This window comes from Dreissena polymorpha, unplaced genomic scaffold, assembly GCF_020536995.1.
Source record: "Dreissena polymorpha isolate Duluth1 unplaced genomic scaffold, UMN_Dpol_1.0 chrUn059, whole genome shotgun sequence".
Taxonomy (NCBI): domain Eukaryota; kingdom Metazoa; phylum Mollusca; class Bivalvia; order Myida; family Dreissenidae; genus Dreissena; species Dreissena polymorpha.
Window position 1 is genome coordinate 146,033 of NW_026273373.1, and position 12,035 is coordinate 158,067.

The window sequence follows — 12,035 nt, forward strand, 5'->3', positions numbered from 1 at the left end:
TGTTATATCACGAAAGTGAATTGTTTCCATGTGTCATTCTAACGATTCAAAACATCGACCCACGTGTTGTTACATTTTTTCGTGCTTATGATGTGTTGTTCCTTTTTTTGTTTGCAATCGTGTACCTTTTGTTATTTATTTATTTATTAATTTATCGAAGTATAATGTTGTCTGAGTATTGAACACTGTAATAACCCGTTTTGCAATAGAACCCGTTTTGCAATAAATTTATTGCAAAACGGGTTGGGGTGTCTTATTGCAATTTGATTTTTTACAACAACCCGTTTTGCAATAAACCCGTTTTGCAATAAAATCATCGCACATTGATTTGCAATAATTGTATTGCAAAACGAGTTGGAGTTCCTTATTCCAATGTGAAAATTTTATAACAACCCGTTTTGTAATAAACCCGTTTTGCAATAAAATCATCACTTTTTTATTTATTCATTCAAATGGATTGGCAGAGTTCAAAGGGAGTTTCAAGTGTTGTATTTAATCATAAAAAAACAACACAGAATGTGTATCGAAAGTGATTTCAAACAATTTAATACTAAAGTTATAGATAACGCAAAAATGCAATAAGTTATGGAAAAAACGTGTTGACATGTCTTATTGCAATGTGAATAATGCATATAATTGATATTTTTGAGCATGGTTTATGTTCAGTTTTACTATTTCCTAACAAATATCATAACTGCAGCGAAAATTTGCGAATCTGGATCAATTCGTTTTCAATTTTGTCAATTTACCAAAACGTGAAAATGCCCATTTGATGTATCCAATCCATTTTAATTAAATAATACATTTGTGATGATTTTATTGCAAAACGGGTTGTTATTTTTTTTACACTGCAATAAGACACTACATCCCGTTTTGCAATAAAATTATTGCATTTCTGGGTTTTCATCAATTAAGTATTACATTGGTTGAAATCACTTTCGATACCAATTCTGTGTTGTATCACATTTACTCATGAAATTGATCGCTTTAACTGCCTTTTATTTGTTGGTCGAATCTTACACCTCTGTCTTATTTTGAGAAAAAAAATCCTTTTAAACCACATTCGAGACTTTCTTCGAAAAGTTTCCAATCAATTGGAATCAATTAAGTACATGTGTAATGAATTAGTGCCAAACGAGTTTATTGCTAAACGGGCTGTTATTTTTCTTTTTTACATGACAATAAGACACTGCAACCCGTTTTGCAATAATATTATTGGATTTCTGGGTTAAATTTGCTTAAAAATGACAGTGTAAAGATCACTGTTTATATACAATCTGTGTTTGTTTATCACATTTACTAATGAAATTGGTCACTTTCAATGTCTGTTAATTTTTTGTCGAATCTTACACCTCTGTCTTATTATATTCATACTCAATAAATACGAAATTTGAATATTTCTTTTGAGCGTTTCAAATCAATTTGAATCAATAAGTTCATGTGTAAAATCAATATGAAACAATTAGTATATATGTATTGATTTTATGGCGAAACGGGTTGTTACACAAAATTCACATTGCAATAAGACATTTCAATACGTTTTTTCATAAATTATTGCGTTTTTGCGTTACCTTATCTTTAGTACTAAATTGATTGAAATCACTTTCGATACACATTCTGTGTTGTTTTATCGTATTAAATCTCGAAATTCACACCACCTTCCATGCATTTTAATTTAAATCTAAACTCACAGTTTTGTCTATTTTTAAAACAATTTTATTTAAATACAACACTTCAAACTCTCTTTTAACACTTGCAATCCATTTGATTTAATTAATACAAGAGTGATGATTTTATTGCAAAACGGGTTGGTAAATTGTTTTCACATTGCAATAAGACACTTTAACCCGTTTTGCAAGAAAACATTGCCAATAAATGTGCGATGATTTTATTGTAAAACGGGTTTATTGCAAAACGGGTTGTTGTCAAATATCAAATTGCAATAAGACACTCCAAACACGTTTTGCAATACATTTATTGCAAAACTAGTTTATTGCACAACGGGTTGTTACAAAGCTGAAAGTGTCGATACTTAACACAAACTGATTTACCCAGAGTGAGGCTCATTTGTATTCTCGCAGTCCAGGAGGAAAAAATCACCGTGTACATTCCTTGACTAATTTATTGTTACTTTTTCTCATATGTCCAGAAAGAATTTGCCGATTCACTGTGAGTCATTGGCACCACCATGTGACACATGTTCATGCGATGCCTTAGGCGAACCGTTCTTGTAACCGTCTTATTGCGGTATTTTCGAAGGAAGCGTTGTTAATGTATTTGTAGCATTACCCTAGACAGGCTCCCTGCTGCCTGTCATATATCGAATGTATATCTTTAAAACTTAGTGTATTCCTTTTGAGTATTGTATAAGATGTTTGCCATGATTTGCTTGTTTAAAATAGACTCATCTAAACGATGAAACAAGGAGCCGGGTTGAACATATATTTACATGCACTCCCTGGTGATTTTGCTGATAACATGAATTGATGACATTTTTAGAGTTCTTGATTTAGTTTCGACGCGGTGTAATTGATATCGGTCCGCATGAATGGTGTAACTAATGCTTGCGAGATCAAAATACTTTTTATAAGGATGCATTTATGTTCCATCTTTGAAGGACATCATTTTACATAAAGCGCAATCATAGATGCAGCAATGTCACCGCATGTCGATCCGTAAATGACCATACAAATAACAACTCGAAATAATCATGTATTGTACATTTCTTTCTACATAAATATGTGCACGTTTTCCATAAACAGATTTCACTTTAAGACAGTTTTGCTAACAAAAACAACAAAGAATGTCAAGACATTTGCAAACATTTGAGAGTCAAAACAACAATTTACATATATTTGCAAACACAGTCGAGACAAAACTACACTGAGTTTATATTACAACAGCAAATGACAATATCATTTGTTATCATTGAAAAAACAAAACAAAAAAAGAAGCAAATAAAATATATGACAGAATTTGCATCGTGTCAATCCCATTGTGAAAGATATGGCAATTATATGTAATATTTGATTTTACTTGCTTGTATATTTAATTATAACGTGCTTTTATATGAAATGTGACACTAAGAGACTCAATCGATTTTTTACTTAATATGAGTAAGAACAAATCGTGTGTTTCGTGTAGCAATGAAGATATGTATAAATGTTAAAATGAGGAGATAAATAAAATACATCGAAATGCATAAATCAAAGCCCCACTTGAGACCAATCACTATAATAAAAGATAATCAACACACATACAATCAAGCAAATCAAACATGTTTATTAGCACATTCATACGAATGTATAATTTGTTTATATTCGTTTTTCCTAAAATATTTTGTTTAAGTCGAATGATCAATAATTTAAATGTTCTGACATTGTTAAGGATTGTTCAATATAATCCATAGAATATAAGATTGTATTTTAATAACTTGAGATAATTGCATTATTCAAAAATACAAAAGCAGGACTTTGATACAAACAACAGTTATAAACGATGTGTCAATCCTTTAAACGCACTGGTGTTCACACGTTGATGTAGCAACCAGGAAACCTTTATAAAAGCCGACACAGACACTGTCACAAATACAATGCTTTGCTTAATATAATGTACAGACCTTTAACAACATGTCAAGCCGTTAATAGAGTCGCTTACAAATCTAGTGCACACAATTTAATGATATCAAATGTTTTTTTTTTAATTCTTGAACATTCTTTGTGCAATTTTCTTCGACATCTGTACAGTACGTCAACCTGCAAAATAGTATGTCTGCAAATACATTTTAACTTTGCATGAGGAATATCAAGTTACAATTTATCATTTTCATTTATGTACACTCAAACATGTTCCTAGAAAGTCGGGCATACTTATCGAGCCTTCTCAGTAACACTATCGGTGAACCAGAGTCCTTTCAAACACGTATTGCGAGCCTAGTTCGCATTATGTAACGTCTCATTTATTTTCAACCTCCGAAACCCGAATTCGTTAAACATGAAACAACGAATGATTGTGAACTATCCTCTTGTAGTTGCCGAACAACTTAATATATCGCCTTCTCCTTTTTCATCTCGCTCGCTCCCCACCATTTCTCTCTTTATCAAATCCTCAATAAAGAGCCCATCGCCTCTTGCGATTTGCTGTCGTCGTAGTAACCTAAGAAAAATCCGGTCTGAGAGAGCGCGACCTACGGATGTTGTGCCAGACCTGTCGAATATGAACATGGATTTGTCGCTGCACTGTTAGTGGGTCGGAAATGAGAGCCGTCATGGTGTCATTTGTGACGGAGCTTTAACGGTAAAGTTATTGATGAATTCCGATTTTTAGAAGCATGTGCAGGCGCGCTTGAGAAATCTGCGCTGAACTTGTACTCGTTGCTTGAGAGTGTCTGTACTAGAGACAGCGGTTGCCCCTGGTTGCCCTCAAAATAGTTAGACTCGTTATTTAAGTCAGACGATGTCAGATCCGTAGTCGGGATTATGTGGGCTTTTGAGATGGCGACAGAAGGCGAGGGGCCGCAAGGTAAAATTCGATTAGGGGAAATGTTGGGTGAATATAGCGGAGGAATAGTCAACGAAAACTCGAGTTCTTTGATTTTTTTCGCTAACGCAATATAGTTGCTTTTCAACGCAATGTCGTGACTGTGTCTCTTCTGTCGTGACCGACGCGATGCCTCGTTGTTCTCCCGACGTTTTTTCTAGTAGGCATCGTCTTTCTGGTTTTCTGGTATGAATACCCGCTTCCTCGTGCTCGGAATAAAGCCGCTGGGGCCGTGGACTCCTGTAGCATCGTAAATGAGGTAATCGGAGTCCGAGACGTTCGCCTTGAGGATGTCGCCGTTTGTTGTACCAGACTTTATTGGTTTTGAGGGCTCGTAGTCGTCGCCGTAAGAAATATTGGTCGCGAACATGTGGCTCTCGAACTGTCTTCCATCATATTTTGAATGATATCCATTGGGATATGAAGAGGAAAAAGATTTTTCTGCATGAGACAACGCCGCTGCGCCGTGAGGTGTCGTTTTCAAGGAGCGGCTTGCATTCATAGCCGTGATAAGACGAGATGTCGGGCCGTAACCTCTCGAGCTTCTTTCTTGCATCCTGTAAAAAGTTCATATAGTATTATTCAATCCTTTTGGTATCACACACCTGGAAGTATATTTCAAAAGATGTTTGACCAAGTGTCAAAACTTGCACACAAAAGTATGTTTATTTACGTTAAGAAACAATTAAAGATTAATCCGTCGGTATATACCTTAAATAATGGTATTACGTGTTTTAGGGGAAAATATCTTTCAATACATACACAAAAGTGAAACTATAAACGCCCGTGCAGGGCAATGTTTATCCCAAGGACATAACTTGAATTCACTTGAAAGAGAGCCACCGTGTGATGTCACTTATGTGGCGTAATAGGTTAACATCTGTGAAAAAAGAAAACAAATCAAGGCAGATTCAATTCTTGTTTACGTTTCGACTTTGACACAGTAACATATTGCTACTAGAACTGAAAAATATTTTAAATATTACAGCAACATATTACATATGTAGCTATCTCGTAGCTAAAAAGGTTGTTTTTCTTCTGATATTGTTTAGATGGCCATGTCTCGCTTACGTGTTTTGCTTGTAATGCATGGCCACCAAGTTATGTTCAATATATATATATATTAATTGGTGGTGTTTGTGTGTGTACAGCAGTATTTGCTATTTTTCAAGGTTCCACCCAAGATTATCAGTCAAAATGTTTATGAACCTGAGCAACACAAATGTGTTGTTAAGAAATTAAACTACACTGAATGGCATTTTCACTATGTAAACCAGGCGGAATGCTATGTTTGGCATTAATAGTAATTTGAGACAGCGTTAGTGATAGAAATTGTTATTTTTTAAGTAAAGGGACATCCCGTACAGAGGTCCCATTGGTATTCATTAACTGACTAGAATATTTTATGAACTTGAAAGTGACCATAGGCGTCTTGTTGATTAGGTTATTTTGTTGACTTGGAAAATATCTTGTTAAATAATGAAATAAGTTTCAATGAACAGCATACAAGCAGTGTACGTATTTAGTTAAAACTACGCATCACATGGCAAATACCAAACATCGGGATTCGCGGATTCGCGGAATAAATGAGTTTTTTTTATTTTTCGCATGTTAAACACTTAATATTACGTATCAGAATATTTTCGATTAGAGAAGCAGCATTTTACCGTTATTTTGCTATAAAAGCCTATCATATATTTTTTTCCCTTTGGGTATTGCCTCAGGGGCATGATTTGGACAAAAGTTATTAAATTACCTCTAGCAGATGTTACACACCCTTTCAACAAATTAAAAAGAGGGTAAATCAACTCTTATTCCTGTGAAGTAACGCTTAAATCTGTTCAATGGTTCAGGAGACATCATTAGAAGTTTATGCACGCAATTTTGGAACGCATCGCATTATGCACAACATAAATTGAGCTATATTAATATCTCCAAATCAGCACCATGCGATAAAGTAAGATAATAAACGATGGTCAAATTATTTTAACGTCATTTTGCACAACGTTTACAAAAACCACGAGCGGTTGACGACACTGTATCATTTAATCGTTCGACGAAAAAATGAAATACTTCGAGCAACACGCACTACTTTTTAAGCATCATTTAAATTTAGAAATACAATAACTAAAGGTAAGTCTTAAAATCTTTATAAAAACACAAAGTACATTTTGTTATATATAATAACTGATATTGGATATCATATTTGTCTTCCTCTTGACAGATATGACTAACGAATATTTCTATTTTAGGTATGTGGTTTTAAAGAATTGAAACTTAAAGCCACATACAAGTTTGTTTCATAGAGCCGCTAGAAAATATGTTATGCGATCAATTTGATGGAACATTATGAAACAGACTTGCTGTATTACACTTGTGATTTTGTGGTTTTTATTTGATCGTTTACATCTTAATTTTCAAGTTTGAGCAAACATGCTATCGTGCATGTATGCCCACTTGAATTATACTGCTGTTTACATGATTAATCATTCAATATTGACAAGTTCTTAATCTGTATATAAGCTGCAAAATATCATTTTCGGAAACGTTTATGTTATTAAATGTTGCTATACCTTTCTTGATATTCTTTAACAATAAAAAACACATACACATATTCATGTAACTAGCTTTCAATTATCGTGTGTCCTTTAATTTTGCATACGTTTATGTAACCATGTTAACCACCGTAACCTAAAACGAAATAAAATAATTAAAAAATAAAAAAATAAATAAAAATAAAACATAAATAATGAAATGAAAGAACGTAATAAATACATTGTGCATATCGTTTGCATATTGCATTTTGTATATATCAATTGATTACATACCCAGTGCTTGGGAGGTCCGGTTCCAAATATGTCCCCCTATAATACATCTGGTGGTAACACGACAATTTCTTTTTCAGCAATTTGATTGTCCTATTACGAAATGCACACGAGTTTCCTTTTCACATAAACGTATGTCTCTTCGATAGCTGCTTAATTTAGACCAAACGATTACGTGAACGTTCTTTAAATACGCTACTTTGCAGTCATTCAACTCAGGGAAGAGCCATTTAACCGCGTATTATTGTAGTCTAGCTAGCTAAACTAGCTGAAAGACAGGCTCATGAAGGTAACTGCTGGCCCTATCCCTTTCATTACCTAGAATCGATCTTGCTTCCATGGAAATACATTGAAAGCTTGCATAATTCGGTTGGACAGTCACTTAAATTGTAACTACACATCTCATACAATCAAATGCAATAAAAATTGCTGATATCATTTGTAGTTGATTGAATTGTAAAATTGCAACTTAGTACAAAACCTTATTTTTACTGGAAATCTAATGAACATGTTTGATACTAATACACATTCATGTGTTTCTAAAATGATGTACACCAACACCGCGAATGCATTCAACAAAACTTGTAATTTGCTGGCTCTGACCCTTTCATTTATTTTCGGGCGAATATTGTCTTTAACCACTATCCTAAAACTCTTCGCATTCATCTGCCAGTCATCAGGTTGTCAAACGCATGTCTTATGCGACAATGGTTATTTGATCGTGCAGGGCTATGCAAGACGACATGCCGTATTTGACTATAATGTTATACCATTTAACTTAATGATGAATACGATTATCTTATCTATACGTATTTTACATAGAGAAAACTGCATCTGTGTTTTTTAATATACCACGTGATTTGTAAATTTAAAAATTAATAGGTGAGAAGTTCGCATCGAGGGGACGTGCAGTGCACAATAATGATAACCCTTGCTTTTATATTGTTAAAATTATTTACTTAATTTTTTTCTAAAATTTTGACTACTAGAGGTATGAGCATTGAAACTTCGGATCGGTCGGGAGATCTCATTAAGATGATATACACTGAACGAGAACCATAACAATTGCTCCCCTATTTAAATAGTGGTTGCCTGTGTTAATGTTTGTACTTACATTCACAGGCACTCGGCATTATTTTCTACCCCGCCCCCCTGCTACCCCTCCCAAAATCATCAAATCCTTCTAAATTGAGCATTTGTTATACAAACTATACAAGGTATGTGACTTCGACGATTGAAATACTGATTTCGCCACACCAGCCAATTTCCGAAGCTCACTTCTTCATCAATGTTCAACCGATTTGAAAAATCTTAGTTTCAAAGTTTAAAACAATGCAGAATGCGTCATGAAAAACTCGACTCCGGTTCGCATAATTCTACCGTAAAGCGGTCATCAAACAACAAACGTGCAAACGCGTTACCTAGAATCGATCTGGCTACCATGAAAATACATTGCAAGCTTGCATAATTCGGTTGGACAGCCACTTAAATTGTAATTATACATCTCATACAATTAAATACAATACAAATTAAACAAAGTTATTGCTTGCTTACATATATATCTCTCTAACTCTAATCTGTTGCGAGAATCAGCTTTCCAACTGCTCTACCGATGCCTTTTATAATCGCTACGCCAAGAATAGTCACACCTCCGTTATTAACAAATGAGGACACAGCTTTGTTGAAAACCATTTTGAACTATTGGCGGAGCAATTGTGAAACGCATCGGTGAAATGTTGGAAAGCTGATTCTCATAACAGATTGGAGTTAGATGGATATATATGTGTAAGTAAGTGTTAAATTGTAATTTTGAAAGTTTTAAAGTCGACATGGATGAAAATGAGCATACCATAGACGTTAATTCGGTTCATTTGCCGGTAAGTTGACTGGAGGTCCTATCATATTGCAGAGGGCTACTGGAACATTAAAGATGTTGTAAATTGTGCTTATAAGGTTTTGTTTTCGTTCATAAAACGGTAACGAACATGTAGTTCTAAAAGTCAAAATAGATCAAAAGGATCTTAGTATAGAAATGAATCAAATAGATCCTTGTATTCAAATATATACCGAAAGATCGCTGATACTTAAACTTAAGGTAAACGTGGCATTCCACTTGTCGTTTATCCGCTAATAGTCGCATTTATTAAAGGAGCCCATACACCAAGCACGTTCTTAGACAGTTCGACGATGTTCTGAAGAAAATGCAGAAGGGGATGTGAACTTGCTTGAACGTGTAGTTTTGGTCAGAAAAAAACTACAATTTGATTTAATGACGTTCAAATCGAGTCAATTTTCCAATTGTCCCCGTTTGTATACCGTTTCAAGTCAGACCGTGCCCGCCCTTATCCAGTTCGATATCGTTCGTACGCAGTTCTTTTTTTATTCGTTGTGCAGTGGTAACTCGTTCAAAGGCAGCTTTAAATCCGTCCTACTACGTTCTTAGTACGTTTAGGACGTAGTTGCAGCCACGTTCTGCATGGCTATTATAAAATAGACTACGTTCCTACCAGTTCTCTTTATGTTTATGAAAGGGCTAGATTATTCCGGGTTCTGTAAGGCGGTGTATTGATTACAGGCAATTAATGTGAATATACTGAGCTCAAGCCGGGGATTCAACCCACGACCTCCAGAGTGGTAGTCAGACACTTTAACCACGTCGCTAAAGAGCTAGTCCAACAGCACGGCTGTTGGAAGTGACCTTAATTCACTACACTCCTCCCCCTTTTAATGTTTCAAGGCCCAGACACGCCCGCTACAGCATGTCTTTCATCCGCATGGCCCTCCCAGAAACCATTTAACAGCTCAGACCCATTCCCGCATTCACTGTTTTTTTTTTTGCCTCGTCGCCATCGTCGGGCTAGCTCTTTAGCGAGGTGGTTAAATTGTCTGACTACCACTCTGGAGGTCGTGGGTTCAATCCCCGGCCTGAGATCAGTATTTTCACAATAATAGCTAGGTCGTTAATTTTCATTCGATTTTCTCAATTTTTTTCCTGGTTAGATGTTAACTCGTTCAATTACGTTTTGAACTTGTGTTTACCTGGGACGTTGGCTATAAAAGGTGTGTTGTGTATCACACTTTTGGAAACAACGTAGGTATCACACTATCGGAAACAACGCTTACATGACGTCGTAGGAAGCACACTATCGAAAACAACGTAGGTATCACACTATCGGAAACAATGTATGTATCACACTATCGGAAACAAGGTACGTATCACACTATCGGAAACAACGTAGGTATCACACTATCGGAAACAGCGTAGGTATCACGCTATCGGAAACAACGTAGGCATCACACTATCGGAAACAACGCTTACATAACGTCGTCGGTATCACACTTATCGATAAGAACGCGTACATGACGTCGTAGGTATCACACTATCGGAAACAACGCGTGCATGTACTGTTGCACTTGACGTCGGAGGTATCACACTATCGGATACAACGCTTACATGTAATGTCGCACTTGACGTCGTAGGTATTACACAATCGGAAACAACGCGTACATGTGATGTCGCACTTGACGTCATAGGTATCACACTATCGAAAACAACGCGTACATGTAATGTCGCACTTGACGTCGTAGGTATCACACTATCGAAAACAACGCGTACATGTAATGTCGCACTTGACGTCGTAGGTATCAGACTTTCGGAAACAACGCGTACATGTAATGTCGCACTTGACGTCGTAGGTATCACACTATCGGAAACAACGCGGACATGTAATGTCGCACTTGACGTCATAGGTATCACACTATCGGTAACAACGCGTACATGTAATGTCGCACTTGACGTCGTAGGTATCACACTATTGGAAACAACGCTTACATGTTATTTCGCACTTGACGTCGTAGGCAAGCCTCGCGCAAACATGGTTCTAAGCAACGCATGATAAAATTGATCTTTATCCAAAACTTACATAATATTCTATATATCTTAGACTACAAATACAAACTATTGTCACGTTGTTTACAGCAATTTAACATTAACAATGCTAATTTTAATGCCACGGTTATATTAGAGAAATTAAGTAGTTGGCTACTCTTGAATATTTTCGGACTGATTTATAATACTTTGGACTTTAAGAACTCCTAACATTAGCATACATAGGGGCATTATAATTCATATTATAATTTTAATAATCCACATTGCCGTTATGTTACACTAATATATTTAGATAGTTCTTCACACATTCGTCATGTAGAGTTATTCAAACCAGGCACACACTATTAGGTACATGAGTGTACAGGTTTAAGCGCATGAAGTGAATGCCATTAGCGGACAAATTATCAGTTATCGAATTGAACCTAGGTCGTGTATTGATAAGATCTATTGAGTCCAATTTAATGAAGTCCGACGCACCGAACTGAATACTAGCAATGTTCATACTAAACGTTATTTTATTATATATGCAGAACTCGCCAATGTTGATGCATTATCATTTTCTGAGGAGTTTCTAAACGACTCTTTTTAAACTGATGAATTTATTTTCCTTTCAAACCACTGCACCGAACTTTAAGATTGAAAAAAATGATCCCCCACGGCGGGGTAATGCTATATGCTGACGATTTTATCCAATATAAACGCAGACATGGCATTGAACCAACACATCAGAAAGTATTTTGATTGAAATCCACTTGCAGTTCGAAGCGGTCGCTTACGGCTAC